The sequence below is a fragment of the Giraffa tippelskirchi genome, chromosome 10 (assembly GCF_054371585.1).
Source record: "Giraffa tippelskirchi isolate mGirTip1 chromosome 10, T2T-mGirTip1v1.2.pri, whole genome shotgun sequence".
Taxonomy (NCBI): domain Eukaryota; kingdom Metazoa; phylum Chordata; class Mammalia; order Artiodactyla; family Giraffidae; genus Giraffa; species Giraffa tippelskirchi.
The window spans coordinates 86,317,608-86,342,268 of NC_137284.1; the positions used below are offsets into that span (position 1 = coordinate 86,317,608).

Below are 24,661 nucleotides of genomic sequence, written 5' to 3' on the forward strand. Positions count from 1 at the left end.
GAAAATCTAATTATACATATTTTTCGAGGAGAATCTGATAATGCATATGTTCTAGAAAGTTGTATTTTTTATTCTGATATCTAGTGTAGATCTTTATGCTAGTCATATACCTTGGTTATTCATTTAATTATATTCAGTACAGTGGTATAAGCAATTTTCTATTGTGGGAGGAAAAGAACATTCAATAGGTTCTATTTTGTTGAAGGACAAAGAATCACATATCAGTTTGCTACAGATAATAAAATATTCTGACTTTAGGTGGAAGGAAATGACTATCTCTCTTTTTATTATGTCTGTAATATCTATGTCCCTTTTATAATGTGCTTATTTTCAGCAGCTTGTCTTTATAGATATTATTTTATAATGATCTTCATTGATTTACTTCATCTTATATAATTCTACTTTTTTGATACTTATTTGAAACTTTTCTATACTTATATATAGACATTTCATATATTACATTAGAAATTTTCTAACTTTTTCCTCACATTCCTTCTTTGGTTTTTCTCCTTTTTTAATTGAATTAAGGGAAAGATCATGATGCTTAGCCTAGACATATTCACAGACTGGTGGAAGCCTCAGAGCCAATGTCCTGATGGAACATGTAGCAGGAATTGGGTTAAAGATGGCCTGGAATTAAGGTGCGTCATTCATACGTGCTTTGGAAATGAAATTTAGTGCCATTGACACTTGGATGAAATTACTTTTAAAGCAATACCATCTTTGGTTTCCAAATTTTGCAATAAATATTTGATGCTAAAGCAGAATTTTAAAGTCTTTTCTAAAATTGCTTCCGGGTTAAGAGAAAGAAAACTAGAATTTCAATAACTGAAGATAAGTACACTGAGGTCCATTAATAATAAAGCATGGATATTTTTCAAGATATGTAAGTATCTGTATTAAGTTCCAACAACATACATTATGTTCACCTTAAACTAGAAGCTTGAAAATCTGGTTAGAATTGATTATTGGCAAATTATTAGTCAATGTAAGAAAATAGCTTTCAGGCTTTTATAAAGAATGTTATATCCACCTGACTCTTATCTCTTTACTCCCCACTTATCTACCCTACTTTAGAGAGATTCCACTAAATACATTGTTCAGTTTTTAGAGTGAAGTAAGCCAGAAAGAAAAACACCAATACGGTATACTAATGCATATATATGGAATTTGAAAGATGGTAACGATAACCCTATATGCGAGACAGAATAAGAGACACAGATGCATAGAACAGTCTTATGGACTCTGAGGGAGAAGGTGAGGGTGGGACGTTCTGAGAGAATAGCATTGAAACATGTATATTATCATATGTGAAACAGAACACCATTCCAGGTTCGATGCATGAGACAAAGGCTCAGGGCTGGGGCAATGGGATGACCCAGAGGGATGGGATGGGGAGGGAGGTGGGAGGCGGGTTCAGGATGGGGAACACATGTAAACCCATGGCTGATTCATGTCAGTGTATGGCAAAAACCACTACAATATTGTAAAGTAATTAGCCCCCAACTAAAATAAATAAATTTATTAAAAAAATAAAAATAAAAAATAAAAAGTAAATTAAAAAAAAAAAGAGACTCCGAAGAACTTCATTGAATTCCACGAATATTTTAGAGAACCTACCTTGTACAATGTGATTGCTACATATATAGGTGCAAAGAGAAGTATGGCACAAATTCTGTCCTCACTGACCACCTGTTTTAGTCAACAGGATAAACCAACTACATAAATATTATACCAGGTGCAACCTAATGTGTGCCACAAAAGAGGCACAAACAACTGATAGAAGATGCCAGTTTGGAAATAAAAACATTATGTTTAAGTTGGTTTTGAAAATTGGCTTTAAACCCATTGTAGTCATTAATCATTCTGCAAGCAGGGTTACAGTTTTATCATGGTTATAAACTGGATTGAGGGGGAGTTCAGTTGGAATGCAAAGGAAGAGGTTATTGCACTTCACCAAGTTTCTCTAAGCCCCTGGTACAAAACACTTTTGCTAGGCTTTGTTTTGTCTATGTTATTCACCTCCAAATCTCCAGCAGCGCCTGTACAATGTAGAATCATTATGAGTGATATACTGACAAATAGATTAGCACCAATTTGCCAAACTGTCTTTAAATGCGCAGGGCATTTAAAATCCCCTAGACTCTATAGGCATGGTACGGATAGGGGATTATTTTCAGTCTTCTCCATTTCTCAGTTTCCAGATCTCTCTCATTCTCTTATTTGATCTCTCTCTCTCTCTCTCCCCCTCTTTCTCTCCCTCTGTCCTTTTCTCACACACATACACACAATGTTGGCCATATTTGAAGGATGGAATAAAGAAGTGAAGCAGCCTGTGTTAAACATCTAACTAAATAGGTTCAAACTAAATAGGTCTTCACAAATATCTTCTCTTATGCACAAAAATGAATTCCATATTAGAGGTCAGAAGTTCCTTTCTCTGAGCTTTCATTCCCATCAGCAGTTTGCCATCTCATCATAAGAACTACAAGACAGAAGAAATTAGACCAGGAAAAAAAATGTATAAATCTAAGTGTTTGAAATGACTGACCAAGTTAAACCCAAGAATTTATAACAGTGATTCTCCGTGCTGGCTACACATTGGAGTCACCTGGGAGCTGTAAAATTCTGATTCCAAGGCCACACCCAGACCAATTAAGTCAGTATCTCTAGGGATGGGGTGTAGCCACTATTGTCTTTAAACTACTCCAGGTGGTTCCGATCTGCAGTCATGTTTAGAGACCACTGCCTCCAAATCCCCCAAAATTCAGTTTCTGTGAGAGAATGTGTAGTCTCCAAGGAGCTCTTAATGATAAAAGATAATTCCATTCAGTCTATTGCTCTAATGGTTTCCAAAATAGAGTCTTTGCTAAACATTGAAATATAGTCACTTTACTCAACAGTGGAGATTTTCATTGCCAGAGAAATCATCATTAGTGTAGCCACAGTGCTGCTTGAGTGTTCACCACCTATTGAATGAGCAGATGCCCTTCACTTACTTCTGTGTAAGATATGAAAGTCATGTCAAAGTCATGACTTAGAAAATTATGTTCTGTTTTCTATTTCCTTTATACTTTGAAATGTAGTAACATCTCAGTGAGATTCTTGAAAGTAAACTAGTCTTGACTTAGGTTATGGTCTAAGCAAGAGCCTGATGCCAAGAGAATTCAGTAAAGATCTATACTGTTTCACAGACAATTTCATTTGTATGCATTTGTGTCTACATGTGGGATAGCAGATTTTCTAAGGCAAGTTCAGTTCAGTCGCTCAGTCGTGTCCAACTCTTTGCGACCCCATGAATTGCAGCACGCCAGGCCTCCCTGTCCATCACCAACTCCCGGAGTCTACCCAAACTCATGTCCATCGAGTCGGTGATGCCATCCAGCCATCTCATCCTCTGTTGTCCCCTTCTCCTCCTGCCCCCAATCCTACCCGGCATTAAGGTCTTTTCCAATGAGTCAACTCTTCGCATGAGGTGGCCAGAGTATTGGAGTTTCAGCTTCAACATCAGACCTTCCAATGAACACCCAGGATTGATCTCTTTTAGGATGGACTGGTTGGATCTCCTTGCAGTCCAAGGGACTCTCAAGAGTCTTCTCCAACACCACAGTTCAAAAGCATCAATTCTTCGGCGCTCAGCTTTCTTCACCGTCCAACTCTCACATCCATACATGACTACTGGAAAAACGATAGCCTTGACTAGACGGACCTTTGTTTGCAAAGTAATGTCTCTGCTTTTAAATATGCTATCTAGGTTGGTCATAACCTTCCTTCCAAGGAGCAAGCATCTTTTAATTTCATGGGTGCCATCACCATCAGCAGTGATTTTGGAGCCCAAAAAAATAAAGTCTGACACTGTTTCCACTGTTTCCCCATCTATTTCCCATGAAGTGATGGGACCAAATGCCATGATCTTAGTTTTCTGAATGTTGAGTTTTAAGCCAACTTTTTCACTCTCCTCTTTCACTTTCATCAAGAGGCTCCTCAGTTCCTCTTCACTTTCTGCCATAAGTGTGGTGTCATCTGCATATCTGAGGTTATTGATATTTCTCCCAGCAATCTTGATTCCAGCTTATGCTTCTTCCAGCCCAGCGTTTTTCATGATGTACTCTGCATATAAGTTAAATAAGCAGGGTGACAATATATAGACTTGACGTACTCCTTTTCCTATTTGGAACCAGTCTGTTGTTCCATGTCCAATTCTAACTGTTGCTTCCTGACCTGCATACAGGTTTCTCGAGAGACAGATCAGATGGTCTGGTATTCCCATCTCTTTCAGAATTTTCCACAGTTTATTGTGATCCACACAGTCAAAGGCTTTGGCATAGTCAATAAAGTTCAGCTTCTTCAGGGTTACTGAACTTGATCTCTAAGGCAAAGAGGCCATCTATAATGGCAGTTGTAGGCAGAATGGGAGTGGAAGATAGGGAGGGTTTCTTCTCCGAAGAAAAGTCACCTATGGCAATGGGAACAGGTCCTGATCTTTTTCTGTATGTCATTCTTTTTCCAGTCTCTTTAATGATGTATGATACATGGTAGATGCTTAATTAATTCTTTAAAGTTAAAGAATGAATGAATTATGTCTGCATTAGCAGTTTTAGAGAACTGGAAGGGAGCAGAAGTAGGTCAGGAAACAAAAATAGTGAATAAAACCCTTTCTAACTTTATGTTTCAGGATCGTAAGTTGCCAATAATTCAAAGAGGACTTTCTTAATATGCTTTTAACCTTCAATACCAAGTTATTATGGTAGAAATAAAAGAAACAATATTATGGGCAAGTCAACAGTAAACAGAACACAAGCTGAGAACTTTAGATCTTTGAAAATGTCAATATTGGGTGTGAAGGGCATGTCAGGTTTACCTGTTCTTATTAAAATTACATGAGTTTAAAAATTTACTTGGCCATTGTCAGGAGCTTTATAGTATATGTTTGTTTACCAATATGATGTGTTTCATTAAAGGTGAAATAGAGAAATACTCTTTTTTTGGACACTGTAAGTTCAACGCCTTAAAATGTACAGCATACCTCAAAGGGGCAAGTTCAGAAAACATGTTTTGCTCATTGGATGCAGCTTAGGAAAGAAAAAAAAAGGGGCAGACATCTTATTAAATGAAACAACAAATTACTTTCTACGACAGTGTGAGTTTCTAGAATTCTAGTCATATCAAGCTAAGATATCATTCTATCCATGCTTCCACCTATAACTTTATTAATTGATCATTAATGGAAAGATATGCATCTTGCCTTTGAAAGAATTAGATTTAGTGTGCTCCTATTATATAGGACTTTGTGGCAGGTCTTGCAAAGTACGTAGGCAAAGCAAAGTAAGTGGGAACTGACAAGTAAGAAATAAATGCTTAAAATATTTCCAGGAATAAATATCAGCATCTGTAAGAATACAACTCCATGTGCATCAAAATGCAGATTTCCCAACTGTATTTCTCTGAAAGCTTTGAAAAATCACTTTGCTAAGTGGAAATTACTTCTGTAAAATACTAAAATAGCCACATTGATAAATCATGGGGTCATGTACTCAAAGGTAGTTTTTAACTTTTCCTGGAGTACTTTGTTTTTTTGTTAGCTTTGGAATATTGTTGTTAAACTTAAATTATCATTTAATTCTAATGACAGTTGGAAAAATTGCTTGACTATCTTATAACATCAGGTTCTTCATTCATTTCTGGAGTTCATCCACCAAAGTGAAGTGTGGTAATTCTTTGTACCACCCTCTTCAGCAGGCAAAACTATGACTCATTTCTACCACCCATTATGCCAGAACTGTTTAGTGTACTTTTATGAAATGAGATGTAATAGTTCAATATTTCACAATTTATTTTTGAGCCATTTGAGCAATATCTATGCAACATCTTTTTGCCTTATCATACTGTTCATGTGGTTCTCAAGGCAAAATACTGAAGTGGTTTGCCATTCCCTTCTCTAGTGGACCACATTTTGTCAGAACTCTCCACCAATACGGCATGGCTCATAGTTTCAGTGAGTTAGATAAGGCTGTGATCCATGTGATCAGTTTGGCTAGTTTTCTGTGATTATGGTTTTCATTCTGTCTATCCTCTGGTGGAAAAGGATGAGACCTGTGGAAGCTTCCTGATGGAGAGACTGACTCTAGAATCTGGGTCTTGTTCTGATGGGCAGGGCCATGCTCAATATATCTTTAATCCAATTTTCTGTTGATGGGTGGGGCTGTGTTCCCTCTCTGTTGTTTGGCCTGAGACCAAACTATGGTAAGGGTAATGAAGTAATGACAACCTCCTTCAAAAGGGCTTATGCCCGCACTGTTGTGTTCAGTGCCCCTGACCCCGCAGCAGGCCTCTGCTGACCCATGCATGCTTCTGCTGGAGACTCCTGGACACTCACAGGCAAGTCTGGCTCAGTCTCTTGTGGGGACACTGCTCTTTTTTCCTGGATCCTGATGAGCACAGGGCTTTGTTTGTGACCTCCTAGTGTCTGTTTCCCTAGTCCTGTGGAAGTTCTGTAATCAAATCCCACTGGCCTCCAAAATCAAATTCCTTGGGGGTTCTCAGTCCCTTTGCCAGATCCCCAGGTTGGGATATCTGTTGTGAATCCTAGAACTTTCTTAACAGTGCAAGAACTTGTTTGGTGTAATTGTTCTGCAGTTTGTGGGTCGTCTGCTCAGGGACTGTACGGTGGGGCTAATGGCAACCTCCTCCAAGAGGGCTTATGCCACAGGCCATACGTCCCAGGTCTGCTGCAGCTAGAGGCAATGTCCCTGTGGCAGGCCACTGCTGACCCATGCCTCTGCAGGAGACACTGAAACACTCAAAGGCAGGTCTGGCTCAGTCTCTGTGTGGTCTCTGGGTCCTGGTGGACACAGGTTTTGTTTGAGCCTTCTGAGCGTCTCTGGTAGGTATGGGGTTTGATTCTAAATGCAATTTTGTCCTTCATACCATTTTGTTGGGGCTTCTTCTTTGCTCTTGGACGTGGTGTATCTTTTTTTGGTGGGATCCAACATTCTCCTGTCAATGGGTGTTCAGCAGCGAGTAGCAATTTTGGAGTTCTCGCAGGAGAACATTAGTGTACATCCTTCTACTCTGCCATCTTGTACATACTTTTCATATTGTTTAAGGAAAACAATACAATAGGAAAGACTAGAGATCTCTTCAAGAAAATTAGAGATACCATAGGAACATTTCATGCAAAGATGGGCACAAGAAAGGACAGAAACGGTATGGACCTGACAGAAGCAAAGAATATTAAGAACAGGTGTCAAGAATACACAGAAGAACTATACAAAAAAGGAGAACTATACAAAAAATATCTTAATGATCCAGATAACCATGATGGTGTGATCACTCACCTGGAGCCAGACATCCTGGAATGTGAAGTCAAGTGGGCCTCAGGAAGCATTACTACAAACAAAACTAGTGGAGGTGATGGAATTCCAGTTGAGCTATTTCAAATCCGGAAAGATGATGCTGTTAAAGTGCAGCACTCAATATGCCAGATATTTGGAAAACTCAGCAGTGGCCACAAGACTGGAAAAGGTCAGTTTTCATTACAATCCCAAAGAAAGGCGATGCCAAAGAATGTTCAAACTACCACACAATTGCACTCATATCACAGGCTAGCAAAGTAATGTTCAAAATTCTCCAAGCCAGACTTCAACAATATGTGAACTGAGAACTTTCAGATGCTCAAGCTGGATTTAGAAAAGGCAGCAGAACCAGAGATCAATTTGCCAGCATCCTTTGGATCATAGAAAACGCAAGGGAATTCCAGAAAAACATCTACTTCTGCTTTCTGACTATGCCAAAGCCTTTGACTGTGTGGATCACAACAAGCTGTGAAAAATCCTTAAACAGATGGGAATACCAGAACACCTTACCAGCATCCTGAGAAATCTGTATGCAGGTCAAGAAGGAACAGTTAGAACTGGACATGGAACAACAGATTCATTCCAAATTGGAAAAGGAGTTTCCAAGGCTGTATATACAAGGCTGTATATTGTCACCCTGCTTATTTAATTTATATGCAGAGTATATCATGTGAAATGCCCGGCTGGATGACGCACAAGCTGAATCAAGATTGCTGGGAAAACTATCAATAACTTTGGATATGCAGATGACACCACCCTAATGACAGAAAGCAAAGGGGAACTAAAGAGCTTCTGATGAAAGTGAAAGAGGACAGTGAAAACGTTGGCTTAAAACTCAACATTCAAAAAACAAAGATCATGGCATCCGGTCCCATCACTTCGTGGCAAATAGATGGGGAAACAATGGAAACAATAAAAGACTATTTTGGGGGGCTCCAAAAGCACTGCAGATGGTGACTACAGCCATGAAATTAAAACACACTTGCTCCTTGGAAGAAAAGCTGTGACAAACCTAGACAGCATATTAAAAAACAGAGACATTACTTTACTGACAAAGGTCCATCTAGCCAAAGCTATGGTTTTTGAGAGTCCCTTGGACTTCAAGGAGATCAAACCAGTCAATCCTAAAGGAAATCAGTCCTGAGTATTCATTGGGAGGACTGATGCTGAAGCTGAAGCTCCAAAACTTTGGCCACCTGATTTGAAGAGCTGACACATTAGAAAAGACCCTGATGCTGGGAAAGGTTGAAGGCAGGAGAAGAAGGGGACGACAGAGGATGAGATGGTTAGATGGTATCACCGACTCAATGAACATGAGTTTGAGCAGGCTCTGGTGGTTGGTGATGGACAGGGAAGTTTAGCGTGCTGCAGTCCATGAGGTCGCAAAGAGTCAGACACAACTGAGTGACTGAACTGAACTTATGCAACATCTTCTATACTATGGAACATACATTAAAGCACATATTACTCATTTTCCATACTTCATTTTTGTCTCTTTGTTGTCTGAATATTAAAGAGAGAAAAAGATGAGGGAGTATTTATAGGGTAATGCAATAAACTATTCATGAAAGAACTATATTTTATAAATTCATATGTTATATAGAGGGACAGTTTAGGATGGTAGGGAGTGGTCCTTCCTATTTTCTTTGTCTTTTTTAAGCCAAATGGAAATTATTCTGTTTTGGATAACCTCTAGTAGCTAAATCTGATGTGCAGGCCCAGGTCAGGCCCAGGAGCACATTACCAGGGTGTGAAATCTTGTCCTACCATTTATGAGCCTTGCAACTCATGGCAATTCCATCAACTTATTTAAACTCTGTTTACTAACCTATAAAATAAGGAAAAAATAGTTCCTACCTGTTAGTGTCGTTGTGACCATTAAACAAGGTAACATATAAAAGACACTTAGCAAGACATGGCAACAGTAAAAATATACTAAATGCTAGACATTATTATAATTATTTTATATAAGTGAGAGAATTAAAAGATGACTAGGAAGAATATACTCCATCGCCTTGAGAAATATATCATCTAGTTATATTAAGAAACGTTATTCTAGAGGTGGGACATGAGCCTAGAGAAGGATGCTCTAGGCTCACATGATATTTAACAATTAATAAGATGCTAAATTTAAGAATCAGGAGATTTCAGTATATTGTTATTTAGAAATAATATGTATTTCTCTTTTTCCTGAAAAGTCAGAGGATCTAGAAAGTACTGATAGGGGCTGAGTACTGCCAACCCTTCTAGTCTGGTTTCCTTTACTTGTTACCTCTCTGAACCTCACGAGCATGTACATTTCTGCTCTTGGTCTAGAGGGGAACACAAGGACGGATGAAAAATGATTTCTAGATAAAGTAGTAGTAGATCTCGTAAGGATCCTGTCTACCTGGGGGTATTGGGGAATAAAAGAAAAAAAAAAATTCTTTCTTTTGAGGAAAGTATTGTTAGAGGAAAAAGGAAATAAAATCATAAAACAAGATTTGTATCACAGCATTCTTAAGAAATACATATATATATATATGGTTTTAATTTTACCCATGTTTAAAAATATAGTACATTATCTTTTGGCTGTGTTATGAAAATTTTTGTTATGAAAAAAACAAATTGAGAGTATAGGGCATGTAAGAATACCTAAATCTAGGAACACACTAAATCTAATGGTTTCTTTCAAGGAGAATCCACAGCAGCATGTCTTTTTCATGAATAGGTATATGTTCATGTGTTGAGATTTTCATGAAGGCACAGTGCTGTGCTGTGCTTCAGTCACTCAGTCATGTCCAACTATTTTCAACCCCTTCGACTACAGCCGACCAGGCTCCACCAGGAATTCTTCAGGCAAGAATACTGGGGAGGGTTGCTGTGCCCTCCTCCAGGGGATCATCCTGACCCAGGGAGTGAACCCAGGTCTCCCACATTGCAGGCGGATTCTTTACCATTTTAGCCACCAGGGAAGCCCAAGAATACTGGAGTGGGTAGCATATCCATTCTTCAGGGAATCTTCCTGACCCAGAAATCAAACGAGGTTCTTCTGCATTGCAGGCAGATTCTTTACCAGTTGAGCTACCAGGGAAGCCCTTTATGAAGGCACATATCACCTATAAAATAATTAGGTTGTGTTGACAGCTTTGGGAAAGAATTTATTAAGCCACTGTTCTGATCAGTAATTCTAGTTATTTGATCTCAGAGAAGTTAGAGGTAGGCTCTGGCTAATGATGTGAAATATGTGCTATTATTCTTTATCTAAAAAAAGGTGTCAAAACATATTTCTTAGTCATTTCTATGAAAATCTATTGTCAGCTCCCCTAGCTTCATGTGGACTTACATGAGAATAGAAATAGCCTACACAAGTTTTCTGATATGCATTACCAAGTTATTGTGGAAGTCCAATTCCCACATCCTGTGAGCTGCAAGACTGATAAGATTTTGGATCGCAACAAACTGTGCAAAATTCTAAAAGAGATGGAAATATCAGCCCACCTTCCCTGCCTCCTGAGAAACCTGTATGCAGGTCAAGAAGCAACAGTTAGAACTGGATATGGAAAAACAGACTGGTTCAAAATTGGGAAAGGAGTACATCAAGGCTGTATATTGTCACTCTGCTTATTTAACTTATATGCAGAGTACATCATGCGAAATGCCGAGCTGAATGAAGCACAAGCTGGAATCAAGATTTCTAGGAGAAATATCAATAACCTCAGGTACACAGATGACACCACCCTTATGGCAGAAAGCAAAGAGGAACTAAAGAACCTCTTGATGAAGGTGAAAGAGGAGAGTGAAAAAATTGGCTTAAAACTCAACATAAAAATTAAGATCATGGCATCTTGTCTCATCACTTCATGGCAAATAATGGGGAAACAATGGAAACAGTGAGACACTTTATTTTCTTGGGCTCCAAGATCACTGCAGATGGTGACTGCAGCCATGAAATTAAAAGACGCTTGCTCCTTGGAAGAAAAGCTATGACAAACCTAAACAGTGTAGTAAAAGGCAGAGACATCACTTTGTCGACAAAGGTACATGTAGTGAAGCTGTGGTTTTTCCAGTAATCATATACGGATATGAGAGTTGGACTATAAAGAAGGCTGATTGCCGAAGAGTTGATGCTTTTGAATTGTGGTGTGGGAGAAGACTCTTGAGAGTCCCTTCGACAGCAAGGAGATCAGACCAGTCAATCCTAAAAGAAATCAACCCTGAATATTCATTGGAAGGACTGATGCTGAAGCTGAAGCTTCAATATTTTGGCCACCTGATGTGAAGAGTCAACTCATTGGAAAAGACTCTGATGCTGGGAAAGATTGTGGGCAGGAGGAGAATGGGGCAACAGAGAATGAGATGGCTGGATGGCATCATCAACTCAAGGGACGTGAGTTTGAGCAAACCTCAGGAGATAGTGAGGGACAGGGAAGCCTTCGGTGCTGCAGTCCGTGGGGTCGCAAAGGGTCAGACACAACTGAATGACTGAACAACAAATATTTTGCTAAATATTACCAGACAAAATAACAATGCCTGGAGCGAATGTATCCTAACGTGTACATAAATTTTTGTTTTATTATTATTAAGTATTATGACGTCTTTATCTTTGTTTCTATTCTTATTAATGGAGCTCAGTGTTACTCATCTTTAACTAAAATTATTTCACATTTAGCATTTGGGTTTATATATTTTTTCATTTTTTAATCTTAGAGATTATCTTTTGGAAATGGTCAACATAAACTGTATCTAAATGCTCTCTTGTTATTCTTTATGACAGTTGGCAGGAGTTTTAGCAAGGCATGTTAAGCTGTAACTACAAAGAAAAATAATACAATTTCTAAGTTCATGAAGAGTTTAGAAAGTTTCATTATGTATTCATTCAAACATAATTTATGTACTGTCTAACTGTACTATCAATAAGTACTGCATAGCAAACTAAAAAAACCTTAATTTAGAAATTCTTAGTCAAAGTAGCACATAGGTTTAATCTTTAAACTGTAAATGCAGCAAACTTGTTCTCTTAGCCTGAATTTCCATTCAACTCTTTGTTTTCCTCAGTATCAAATCTTACAATCAATTAATCAGCTTCACACTGTTTTCCAGCATTTTTCCTCAGCTAGTTGTCTTTCTTCTCCTTGAGTTTCCTGATTCTAATTCCTCCCTTCTTTACCTCTGAACACTCTTCCATCTGTGTGCTCTGTCACGTGCACTCCCTCTCATTTTCACGTATCCTTCAGTTTTCTTCTCGGGTGTTCTTGCAGGGAGACTGAAATTGACCTAGACATGCAGCTAAGTCTGAAGACTGTGGTTTAAAACTTACCTAAGCAACGATTTTACCACTAAATCTTCTCTAGCCCCTCCCCCCCAACCAAAAGGAGGACCTTCCTTCCCTCTGGGCATCTCTTTATTCCTCAAGGAACAAAAGAAAAAAATGTTGACTTTTAATGGATTTTTTGTTGTTTTATGTTTTGGTGAAAATTCATAAGTTTAATATTGCCATTCAGTGCCCTACATCCCCATACACTGTTGCACAAGCCAGGAAACAAAAATGAATAGTTCATCTACCTCTAATTCATTTTAGATCTTTATTTTTTAAATACATACTAAAAGGGAAGCTTTTTCACTTTTTCACTGAAAAAAAAGTTTCCCTTTTCGTAGGTATTAAAAAAATGAAGATCTAAAATTAATTGTGCAAGAGTGAAAATGTTGGCTTAAAACTCAACATTCAGAAAACTAAGATCATGGCATCTGGTCCCATTACTTTATGGCAAATAGATGGGGAAACAACGGAAACACTGAGAGACTTTATTTTTGGGGGCTTCAAAATGCAGATGGTGACTGCAGCCATGAAATTAAAAGACACTTGCTCCTTGGTAGAAAAGCTATAACCAACCTAGACAGCATATTAGAAAACAGAGACATTACTTTGCTGATGAAGGTCCATCTAATCAAAGCTATGTTTTTCCAGTGGTCATGTATGGATGTGAGAGTTGGACTATAAAGAAAGCTGAGCGCAGAAGAATTGATGCTTTTGAACTGTGGTGTTGGAGAAGACTCTTGAGAGTCCCTTGGACTATAAGGAGATCCAACCTGTCCATCCTAAAGGAGATCATTCCTGAATATTCATTGGAAGGACTGATGTTGAAGCTGAAACTCCTATACTTTGGCCAGCTGATGCAAAGAGCTGACTCATTTGAAAAGACCCTGATGCTGGGAAAGATTGAGGGCAGGAGGAGAAGGGGACAACAGAGGATGAGATGGTTAGATGGAATCACCAACTCAATGGACATGAGTTTGAGTAAGCTCCAGGAGTTGGTGATAGACAGGGAAGCCTGACGTGCTGCAGTCCATGGGGTCGCAAAGAGTCAGACACGACTGAGCAACTGAACTGAAAAGGGTAATTAGAAGAAGGGAAGAGAATTACCTATTTTCAGAGCATATAGGCCAGTGGATTAGTTGGGCCATGCAAGCTGCTGGATGGTTGCATAGCCCCGTGCTGCCATATGGGGTCTGTGTGGCTCTGTGTCTCTCTCACCCCCATCTCTCCCCAAAGGCCATGTACTCCTCAAGCCTTGCTGCCTTACCACAGAGTCTTACCAGATCTCCATTTTTGAGAGGTTAATTCAGGAAGAAGCCTAATACAAAATAAAAGTTGGCACAAAAGGAAAAGAGGCCAAGATGCAGGCTAGCTGTGTTGCAAGATGACAAGACTAGAGTAGACAACACAGAAGTGATGGCACTTCTAAAGGAACAACCACTAGGGTTGATAGAGGATCATAAGAGATCCATTCAACTGTTAGAGCTACTAGTGTACTCCAGTTGAGGTCCAGTTCACTATTGGGCTGATCCAGGTGGTTGTAAGAGACTTTTTATGTTTCTCTTTCTATCTTTCCTATATATTTTTCTATTTAGATCATTGTACAAAAGGTAAACTGAGATATACCTGTTTTTGACATTAGGTATATGACTGTGTGTGTGCTTAGCCACTCAGTTGTGTCTGACTTTTTGCAACTCCGTGGACAGTAGCCTGCCAGACTCCTTTACCCTCTGAGCCACCGGAACTTAGCAACTGAACAACAAAACAGACTTTATTTATATAATAGTATCATGTGCCTAAAGATCAGTTAATTTAAGGGTGAATTGTATAAGAAAACTTTTTAAATGAGAGCAATTGAAATAATTGATTTTTGTAGGATAAACTTTGCTTTAGATAGCCCTAAATTGAATCATCCTTCCTTTTTCCAGTTTACAGAAACATTTTAGAAAATGAAGTAACTGTTTGGATATTTAACAGGAGACTTTTTTAGGCATTCTGCTCTGTGTTTTTTAGTGTCCTTCATTTTTCTAGATCCAGATAATTAAAAGGTTGCATGTATTACTAGACCCCTTTTTGTTTAAACTTAATCTCTACAATTTTCTAATCATTCTGTGCTAATGTGTAGTTTTATGTGCATGTTAGAAATTTGGATTTATTTATCAGTGATTAGAATTTCTGTATATTTTTATTTAACACCTTTATGAAAGTTTTCCACTTTTTGAGCAAAGAGATACATTTTTAAAATTAAAAGATTGCTGTATCTGAACACTGGATGCAGGCAACACTGCCCTGCTTTGTCAGTTTACATAGGGAAAACTAATGAGCCTATAAAGAAATACTATCTGTTTTATTAGAACTTTTTTACTAGTAAAACAGCTGGAAAAACAGAGTTAGTCGGCTGGCTTCCATTTTCCATTGCTTTCTGCCCTTTAAATTCAGGTTTCCTCTTGTTCATGACCACATGCTCACCACACACAGACTCCTTAGTTTGTTACTTTAAGCCAACGGAGATTAAGCACCATTAGTAAAGGCTAGCTTAGGAAAGGTTTTAACTAAAATAAATGGCACTTTCAAAGAGAATCTTGATTTATGGCGTGTGTGTGTGTGTGTGTGTGTGTGTGTGTGTGTGTGTGTGTCTCGGTAAATCAGTAAGGAAAAAATCAGATCATAGTGGTTGGGTTGAGTGCCATTAGTCATTGAGACATGTTTTCTGTTGCAGTCTTATTTGTAGTAAGAATGTATAATTTAATTGTAGTAAAAATGCAGCTTTGCACAGCAACAGTATTGTAGCCAATGACGTTTATCTGAGCACAACTATTGCTAATTGAAACTAACTCTAGTAAAAATGCTAAGTAGCAGCCTAGTGACCAGAAAGAATATGTGTCACTTTACTCTATTTAGAATCAGAATTTTATTGCTGAAAGGGAAATTAGATATCACTTAATCTGGCCTTTTATATTATAGCTGAGACTCAAAGAGATTAAATGTCTTGGTTAGTAGGCAGAATAACTAAAATTCGAGTATACTTGTTAATTGCAGATAGCATTCCCACATCATCATCACTCTCTTTTCTACCTATCCTCTAAAGGAGTATATGGAGAAATTGGAAATTCAGTGTGAAGGAAGATGAGAGAAGATAAGAGCGGAGCCAATCAGGCTTTAAAAATACATAATTGTGAAAGGTAAACTGACACCAAATAATTTGGAGCTTTTGGACTAAAAACAAATGAAAATTATTTTATTTTTTAAAAAATGCCTAGTATTTGCAATTAGATCTCAAGAAAGATGAAATTAAAGCATTTATAGTCATCTGCCTCCAAAAATCCATTAAGTGCTAATTAGCTGGTATCTGAAAAGGTCCAAATCTCTCTACATTGGAAACTTGCTCTTTAGTGAAATATATGACTTAAAAAAACACACACAAAACATCTGTTGGTAGAAACATACATCCATGATCATGCATCCAATACAGAAACATACATACAACACAGTTTATATTCCACTTTATTTGGGAGACACAAAGAATTTATCTTTAAATTACATGTATCTAAATCTAATTCACTATGCTTTTTTTTAATATTCTTTACCAATAGAGGTCAACACATTAAATAAGAAAAATCAGTGTATTCTAATACATTCTCTTATGCAACTTCCACAAGAAAATTGTAATTCACAACATTCAGAAACCAATCCAAAGTATTTGTACTGTCTACCAAGGGAAGAATTATCTCATTGTTGTACTATAAATTGCATATTTATTTCATAACAGTGGCAAAAATGGGTTATCTTTGAGAGGTAGGATTAGTTTTCTCAGCATTCATGTGTGACAAAGGTTAAAATTCTAATGAATCATAGCCGTAGTATTCAAAGAACAGAAATGTCTTCAGTTACCTTTCAGTCATGGTACAGCATTAAAAGTCTTGTAACTTTTAAGGATCTGTTTACATTAAAAGTGCTTGGCTGTTTCATAATGACTAATGGGCAGTTTAAGTTAATTTTTTGATAGAGTGGTCTTTCTTTAATTTTTAGGAATTAGCTGATATATTTTGGAAATTACCTTAATATAATTACCTAAATTATTCATGAAATCTCAGAACTAGAGATTACATCAATACAGAATGAAAACTAACACAGTTCATAATGTACATATAAATCTGTCATGTCCCTTAGCCTTTCAATATATTTTCTAATTTAAAATATTCTGATTGAGAACCTACCACATTTAAGGCATATTCTCCACTGTTGAGTAGAATATCAGTAAATGACTGATTTCTTGCTTTCCAGAAATTTACAATCCCATTAAGAAGATGAAGAGAATAATAACTATAGAGCAGATGACATTGTTAATGATTAGCGTTGGAGGCTAAAGAGGTAAGGAAAAAAATGAAAGAGGGCATATAAAATCTGAGCTTTACCTGAAGACTGAAAAAAGAATGCAGTTTAAGAATGTACAGCCAAGAAAGATGGTAGAGAGTGCAGCTGATAGACAGTGGTGTAGAAATCAATTTCTCAACTCAATCTGTTTGAGTCTAAGACATCATGTGATGAATTTGAACAATGTTGACTATAGGGATTAGGATGAAATGGGACTAGGGAAACTAACCTGGCTAATATGTGGTCCTAATGATGAGTCTGGTTGCCATAGCAAGGCAGTTGTGTGGAATTCAAGGTACAACAAAGGAGAAATGAAGGGCTAGGCAGGAAATCAATGCAAATTAAACTCATGAAAGGGATTATTATGATTTTGAAAAAGTAGAAACTCTGGGTCTCACATTTTCTGCCTCTTCCTCGTTAATTATCTAATGAAAGAGTTTAGGTACAAAAGATTTCATAAGATTTAGTACAACTTCATACTATCCAATGCAGCACCATTCCTAACTTCCATCCTTTTCTGAAGAATGGGAGAATAATCAATAGTCAATGTCAAAATACTCCTTCAGAATAAAATTACAAGAAATATGATCTTTTTCTTGTTAGAACAATAAAAAATGGAGAAAACAATGATAATATATTCACACATTCCAAACTTTAACAGTGAGTTAGTTATTCAGATTACGAGTTTTGTTGGGAACCTGAGCAGATAAAGAGCAAAGTACTTAACACCTGAATCATTATAAATGCCTGTTTTAAAAAATGCATGTTAGCTAGCATGTTTTTCAATAGTCTATATTTATGAAAAATGATTTAGTGGCTAATACTCCTCAACTCAAAAAAGATCACTGTCCCTATAGTATCTATTAGGTGTAGGATAATATCTTGCTCTTTTTTGCCTTCTGTTTCAAAGTTTTTTAGTGTATCATTTTCCTATCATGTCTAGGACCTACTTCTCTCTCCTTTTTAGACAGTGTACACACTGAACTTAATCACAGTTAGGTCTGTAATAAGAAGCAGAGAATTGTATGGAAAGAAGAAACATCATGACTGTCTTTGAAATATTGCGCATATACCCTCAAGGAAAGAATCCTTGTAAGTGAAGGATATAAATTATTTTAGTGTTATAATGATTAAAAAAGACCCACATTAACTGGTAAAATTAAAACTGATTTATAAATACAATTCAATAATCTGTCCTGTCTCCTAACAAACACTGATATATACTCAACTTTAACTATGAAATATCACATAGAACTGCAAGATGAATTAAATGTCAAAGTGGTCTTAGTGAATTTGTACAGTGATAGTTTATTGTCTCCTGCAAGTATATTACCTACACAAGCCCGTTATTTTATATGTGAGTCTAAAGTAGTACAATTATGCTGAGTGTTTATATGTTTAAATGAAACAGCCTACTTTGGGTTCCCTGCTGGCTCAGACAGTAAAGAATCTGTCTGCAATGCATGATTCCCAGTTCAATCCCGGGGTCAGGAAGATCCCTGGAGAAGGGAATGATGGCTACACACTCCAGTATTCTTGCCTGGAGAATTCCATGGACAGAGGAGCCTGGTGGGCTGCAGTCCATAGCGTCACAAAGAGACAGAGACAACTGAGTGACTAACACTTTCACTTTGATTACCAATAGAAAAATAAATGGAGGAATATATGTATTTTAAAAATATTAACTGTTTCAGATTTTTGATAATGTTATTATCCTAACCATGTATTACTTTTAGAAGGACCAGAGGAAAAAATAAATTTTCATAGTTGATCACTCTTACTTGAATTCCACAACTACAATTTCTAATGCTTTTTACATTACAGAGTAAATGTAATAGTAATACCATTTACTAGTTAGCATGAGGAAAATATTCTTCATTTAGGGAAAGTGTAATAATTCAATTATCTGGAGAATGTTTCTTATATAAGAAGGAAAAATTACTAGTCTTTGTCACTTTGTAATTTCTAGTTAGATTTTGAGTAATATATTTAGCAGAAAAGTTAGGACATTTTTTCTCAGAACTTAAGAAAATAGTTTGCATAATTTTGTTTGTTCTTTAAGGAAATTTGGCACTTTCTTCTTTGAATATAGTTTTATCAATTTATCTCACTCATGAATTTTATTTAAAACAAGGGGAAAAGCATGAAAAGGTAGCATATTTATGCCTTCTTGTTTTCTTTGCTTTTTTTGTTCTCTTTTCCTCATTCCCATTCCTTTCTATGTATCCCAAATTATTTGAAGATTTCATGTGTGTAACGTGATGGGTGAAGTCCATGAAGATAAGCTGGTCTTGTAGGCTGTTACTACTACAGAAACAGTTGAGGTATCATGAGGAGGAGGAAAAGTGGGGAGATTCATTCTGCAACAGGTTGTGCATGGTGAAGAGGGACAATTATCACGAGTTTGGACTCAAAAGGGATACAGAGAAAATAAGGCAGAGGGTTTCAATGATTGATGAGACCCCCTCCTATCTCACTCATAGACTATTTGTAAATTTGCTAAGCATCACAGAATGCTGAATGTGTCCAAAATTTCTGTGGAAGCCAACAAAAAGTTGAAATTCCCAAGCCTTATTTTACATAGTGTAGATGCATGCTGATTGTTCTGAACCAACAGGTGAAGCAGAGAAAAAACACAAGAGAATTTGTCATAGATATCCTAGGAGATTTATAACTGTATCAACCCCAGAAACATGGGGCCTGAAGCAAGATTCACCACGTCTTGTAAGTGCGGAGAAGCCTCAGGTAATATGTAGATTGCATGTGTATATACCTCCCAAAGAAACACTAAAATCCAGTACTACAATGATCATAAAATAATATCATTGCACCTAAGTAATGCATACATTTGCTGCATTAGGCATTTGACTGTTGCTTTGGATTTTGGAGAAAGTAATAATATGCTAGTAATAGCATATGGCCTTTGGTACTATTTGTCTAAAGCCTTGTCAGAATCTAAACTTTCTCTTTGGAGATATTTCTCTAATACTGAGCTCTTGGTTCTTTGATGTTTTTGGAACTCCATTAACTTTGTAGTGTGCCAGACTAGCTGGTGAAAGTTCACTTACTACTGACCATGTGTATTTCAACCCTCAAACCAACAGATTAAAAAATTAGAAAGTATATATAATAAAATAACTCAGCCAAACCTCAGGTGAAGAGCAATTTTGGTCATTTTTGAGTCTTTAGATTTAGTTGTTTATAAGTGGTTTCCCAAGTTTATTTTACCAAGTGCCCTTTCAAGATTTTAAGTTTTCTGAACTTACTTTCATTTCTTTTTACACTCTTAAACTTATCATTAATTTTTATTGAGCTTTATGGACTGTATGGAAAAAGATGATACAAGTAAAGGGAAAGATGTCTTTGGAACCTTGGAAGACCCTCAGCTTCCTTAAGAAAGCATTTGCCTGTATCAACCACTGAGGAGATAAAAATTCTAAAAAAAGCTTTCTTTTTTTCTTTGCCTTGCTTGAGCCACTATAAAATTTTATCCAAAAGTGGTAGCAACAGATACTAAAAATGTATCTATTGAAAATGGGATAGATTAAATTGAACAAGTGCCCAGATTGTCAAAGACAACAGACATTTTAACCACAATGTAAATGCCTTCAATATGCCAAACTTCTAAAAACAAATAGTTTCCCTTAACACACATCTAATCTGATTCATTTCTGCACATTTTTATTACTTTTCCCAATTATGAATACAATAGACTACATATGAGGAAAGCAAGCATTTGAGAAATGAAGACTATGCCTTCTAATTTTACATAAAGTTGCCAAAGATATGATTTGAATGACTGTTCACCCACTGTCAACTCCATATGGTTGTTTCACTGAATTAGTTATTTGTGATTGTGCTATTTAAAATTGCATAAATGGAAAAACGTTTGTATCATTGGGCATTATTTAGGAGGGTGCTGCAAATAAATCATTTTTTATTTTTACAATATATTAATAGGATGTGTCCTCATTTTTGTCATCATATTTATGCTTAAGATAAATATAGCTCAGCCTTTAAAACACTGTGCTCTATTCGGAAATGTATATAATTACTTTGATTTGATTATTATAATTTATCTAAAATATTATGGAAACAGTGGCAGACTATATTTTTTTGGGCTCCAAAATCAATGCATATGGTGACTGCAGCCATGAAATTAAAAGACACTTACTCCTTGGAAGAAAAGTTATGGCCAACCTAGACAGCATATTTGAAAGCACAGACATTACGTTTCCAACAAAGGTCCGTCTAGTCAAGGCTATGGTTTTTCCAGTAATCATGTATGGATGAGAGAGTTGGACTATAAAGAAAGTTGAGTGCTGAAGAATTGATGCTTTTGAACTGTGGTGTTGGAGAAGACTCTTGAGAGTCCTTTGAACTGCAAAGAGATCCAACCAGTCCATCCTAAAGGAAATCAGTCCTTAATGTTCATTGGAAGGACTGATGTTGAAACTGAAACTCCAATACTTTGGCCACTTGATTCGAAGAACTGACTCATTGGAAAAGACCCTGATGCTGGGAAAGATTGAAGGCAGGAGGAGAAGGGGACAACAGAGGATGAGATGGCTGGATGGCATCACCGACTCAATAGACATGAGTTTGGGTAGACTCCGGGAGTTGGTGATGGACAGGGAAGCCTGGTGTACAACAGTCCATGGGGTCGCAAAGAGTCGAACACGACTGAGCGACTGAACTGACTTGAATATTTATTATAACTAATAATGCATAATATATTTGTAACCATGCTTCTTTAATAAGGATACATTTTTCAGGTTAGACTAAATTATAATATCAAGCCAATATAACAGATGCCAGTTCAGTTACAGGGATGTGAGGTAATATAATAAAGAGGAAATTGATATGTTCTGTACTACAAGAAAATTATTAATAATAATTATTTGCAAATTTATTTATAACACATAAGGTGATTATATGTAACACAGAGTATATAGAATTAGGATATTGAGACCTAATTCTAGTTTTAATGTTACTATGTCTCATTCCTTTAAATGTCACAATATTTCTTTTTCTCATATTGAGATTAAAATAATTATAACTACCTTTCTTCAAGCAGGGCTACTGGGAGATTAAATGGAATATATAATTCAAAACATATTTCAAGTATAATTTAGTTCAGTCGCTCAGTCGTGTCCGACTCTACGACCACATGGACTACAGTACGCCAGGCTCCCCTGTCCATCACTGACTCCCAGAGCTTATTCAAACTCATGTCCATTGAGTCAGTGATTCCATCCAACCATCTCATCCTCTGTCGTCCCCTTCACCTCCCACCTTCAATCATTCCCAGCATCAGGGTCTTTTCCATTGAGTCAGTTCTTCACATCAGGTGGCCAAGTATTGGAGTTTCAGCTTCAACATCAGTCCTTCCAATGAGTATTAAGGACTCATTTCATTTAGGATGGACTGGATGGATCTACCTGAAGGCCAAGGAACTCTCAAGAGTCTTCTCCAACACCACAGTTCAAAAGCATCAATTCTTCGGCACTCAGCTTTCTTTATAGTCCAACTCTTATATCCTTACATGACTGATGAAAAAACCTAAGCTTTGACTAGATGGACCTTTGTTGGCAAAGTAATGTCTCTGCTTTTGAATATGCTGTCTAGGTTGGTCATAACTTTTCTTCCAAGGAGCAAGCGTCTTTTAATTTCATGGCTAATGTCACCATCTGCAATGATTCTGGAGCCCAAAAAAATAAAGTTTCTCACTGTTTCCATTGTTTCCCATCTATTTGCCATGAAATGATGGGACCAGATGTCATGATCTTAGTTTTCTGAATGCCGAGTTTTAAGGGAACTTTTTCAGTCTCCTCTTTCACTTTCATCAAGAGGCTCTTTAGTTCTTCTTCACTTTCTGCCATAAGGGTGGTGTCATCTGCATATCTGAGGTTATTGATATTTCTCCTGACAATATTGATTTCAGCTTGTGCTTCATCCAGTCCAGCATTTCTCATGATGTACTCTGCATAGAAGTTAAATAAGCGGGGTTGCAATATACAGCCTTGACAAACTCCTTTCCCAATTTGCAACCAGGTGTTGTTCCATGTCCAGTTCTAACTGTTGCTTCCTGATCTGCATATAGATCTCTCAGGAGCCAGGTGAGGTAGTCTGGTATTCCCATCTCTTTAAATATTTTCCACTGTTTGTTGTGATCCACACAGTCAAAGACTTTGGCATAGTCAATAAAGCAGAAGTAGATGTTTTCCTGGAAGTCACACACTTTTCTGATGATCCAATGGATGTTGGCAATTTGATCTCTGGTTCCTCTGCATTTTCTAAAACCAGCTTGAACATCTGGAATTTCACGGTTCACATACTGTTGAAGCCTGGCTTGGAGAATTTTGAGCGTTACTTTGCTAGCATGTGAGCTGAGTGCAGTTGTATGGTAGTTTGAACATTCTTTGGTATTGCCTTTCTTTGGGATTGGAATGAAAACTGACCTTTTCCATTCCTGTGGCCACTGTTGAGTTTCCAAATTTGCTGGCATACTGAGTGCAGCACTTTCACAGCATCATCTTTTTGGATTTGATATAGCTCAATTGGAATTCCATCACCTCCACTATCTTTGTTCATAGTGATGCTTCCTAAGTCCCACTTGACTTCGCATTCCAGGATGTCTGACATAGGTGAGTGATCACACCATCGTGATTATCTGGGTCATGGAGATCTTTTTTGTATAGCTCTTCTGTGTATTCTTGCTACCTCTTCTTAATATCTTCTGCTTCTCTTAGGTCCTTACCATTTCTGTCCTTTATTGTGCCCATCTTTGCATGAAATGTTCCCTTGGTATCTCTCATTTTCTTGAAGAGATCTCTAGTCTTTCCCATTCTATTGTTTTCTTCTATTTCTTTGCATTTGCATACAGCATACTTTATTTCCTTAATTCAACTTAATGAATTTATTTAATACCAATAATTGTCATTATAAATACTTAAAATGTGGTTTCCATCTAAGGATAATCAAAATCAGTTTAAGGATCATTATACTTTTGAGACATGGAACAGAATTAGTGGTGTAAACAAAAAATCAAACACCTAAGAATGCTGCCAGACCTTCCCTATTCTTTGTTAATAACAGTGTAAATAAATATTAAGTGTATACCTCCTTCCTTTCAGATATCTCTTCACTACTTTATTGTTATAATGTGTGTAATGTATGTAACAAGTGCATGCACAGTCGTGTCCCACTCTATGCAACCCCATGGACTATAGCCCACTCAGCTTCTCAGTTCATGGAATTTTCCAGGCAAGAATACTGAAGTGGGTTGCCGTTTCCTATTCCAGGGGATCTCCCTGACCCAGGGATCAAACCAACATCTCTTATGTGTCCTGCATTTGCAGGTGTATTCTTTACCACTGGCACCATCTGGGAAGCCACATTAGTGTTACAAACTTACTGTTTATGTCAATATCTCATCAAAGTTCTCAGAGTTCTTTCATTTTATGTTTCCTAGAGGCCATCTAAGCAATCATCTCTAAGTGGTTTAAGGGGGAAAATTGCCAGTAGACATCTTTCTAAAATGTTTCGTTCATGTTATAATGTATAAATTCAATTATCTTAAAACCTGTTTAGACTTCTTTAGTCAAATAGTATTAGTCCACATTATTGTCCTCCA

At 37.1% G+C, this 24,661-nt stretch overlaps 1 protein-coding gene and 1 long non-coding RNA gene across 3 annotated transcripts in view; both read left to right on the forward strand.

Moving 5' to 3' along the window:
• SEMA3C (semaphorin 3C) overlaps positions 1 to 24,661 on the forward strand; it is a 202,469-nt gene that overhangs the window by 21,913 nt on the left and 155,895 nt on the right. The window lies entirely within an intron of this gene.
• On the forward strand, positions 529 to 18,803 carry LOC145524097 (uncharacterized). Its single transcript, XR_014067174.1, has 3 exons — positions 529 to 641; positions 15,740 to 15,833; positions 16,936 to 18,803. It is a non-coding gene; the product is annotated as an uncharacterized LOC145524097 (long non-coding RNA).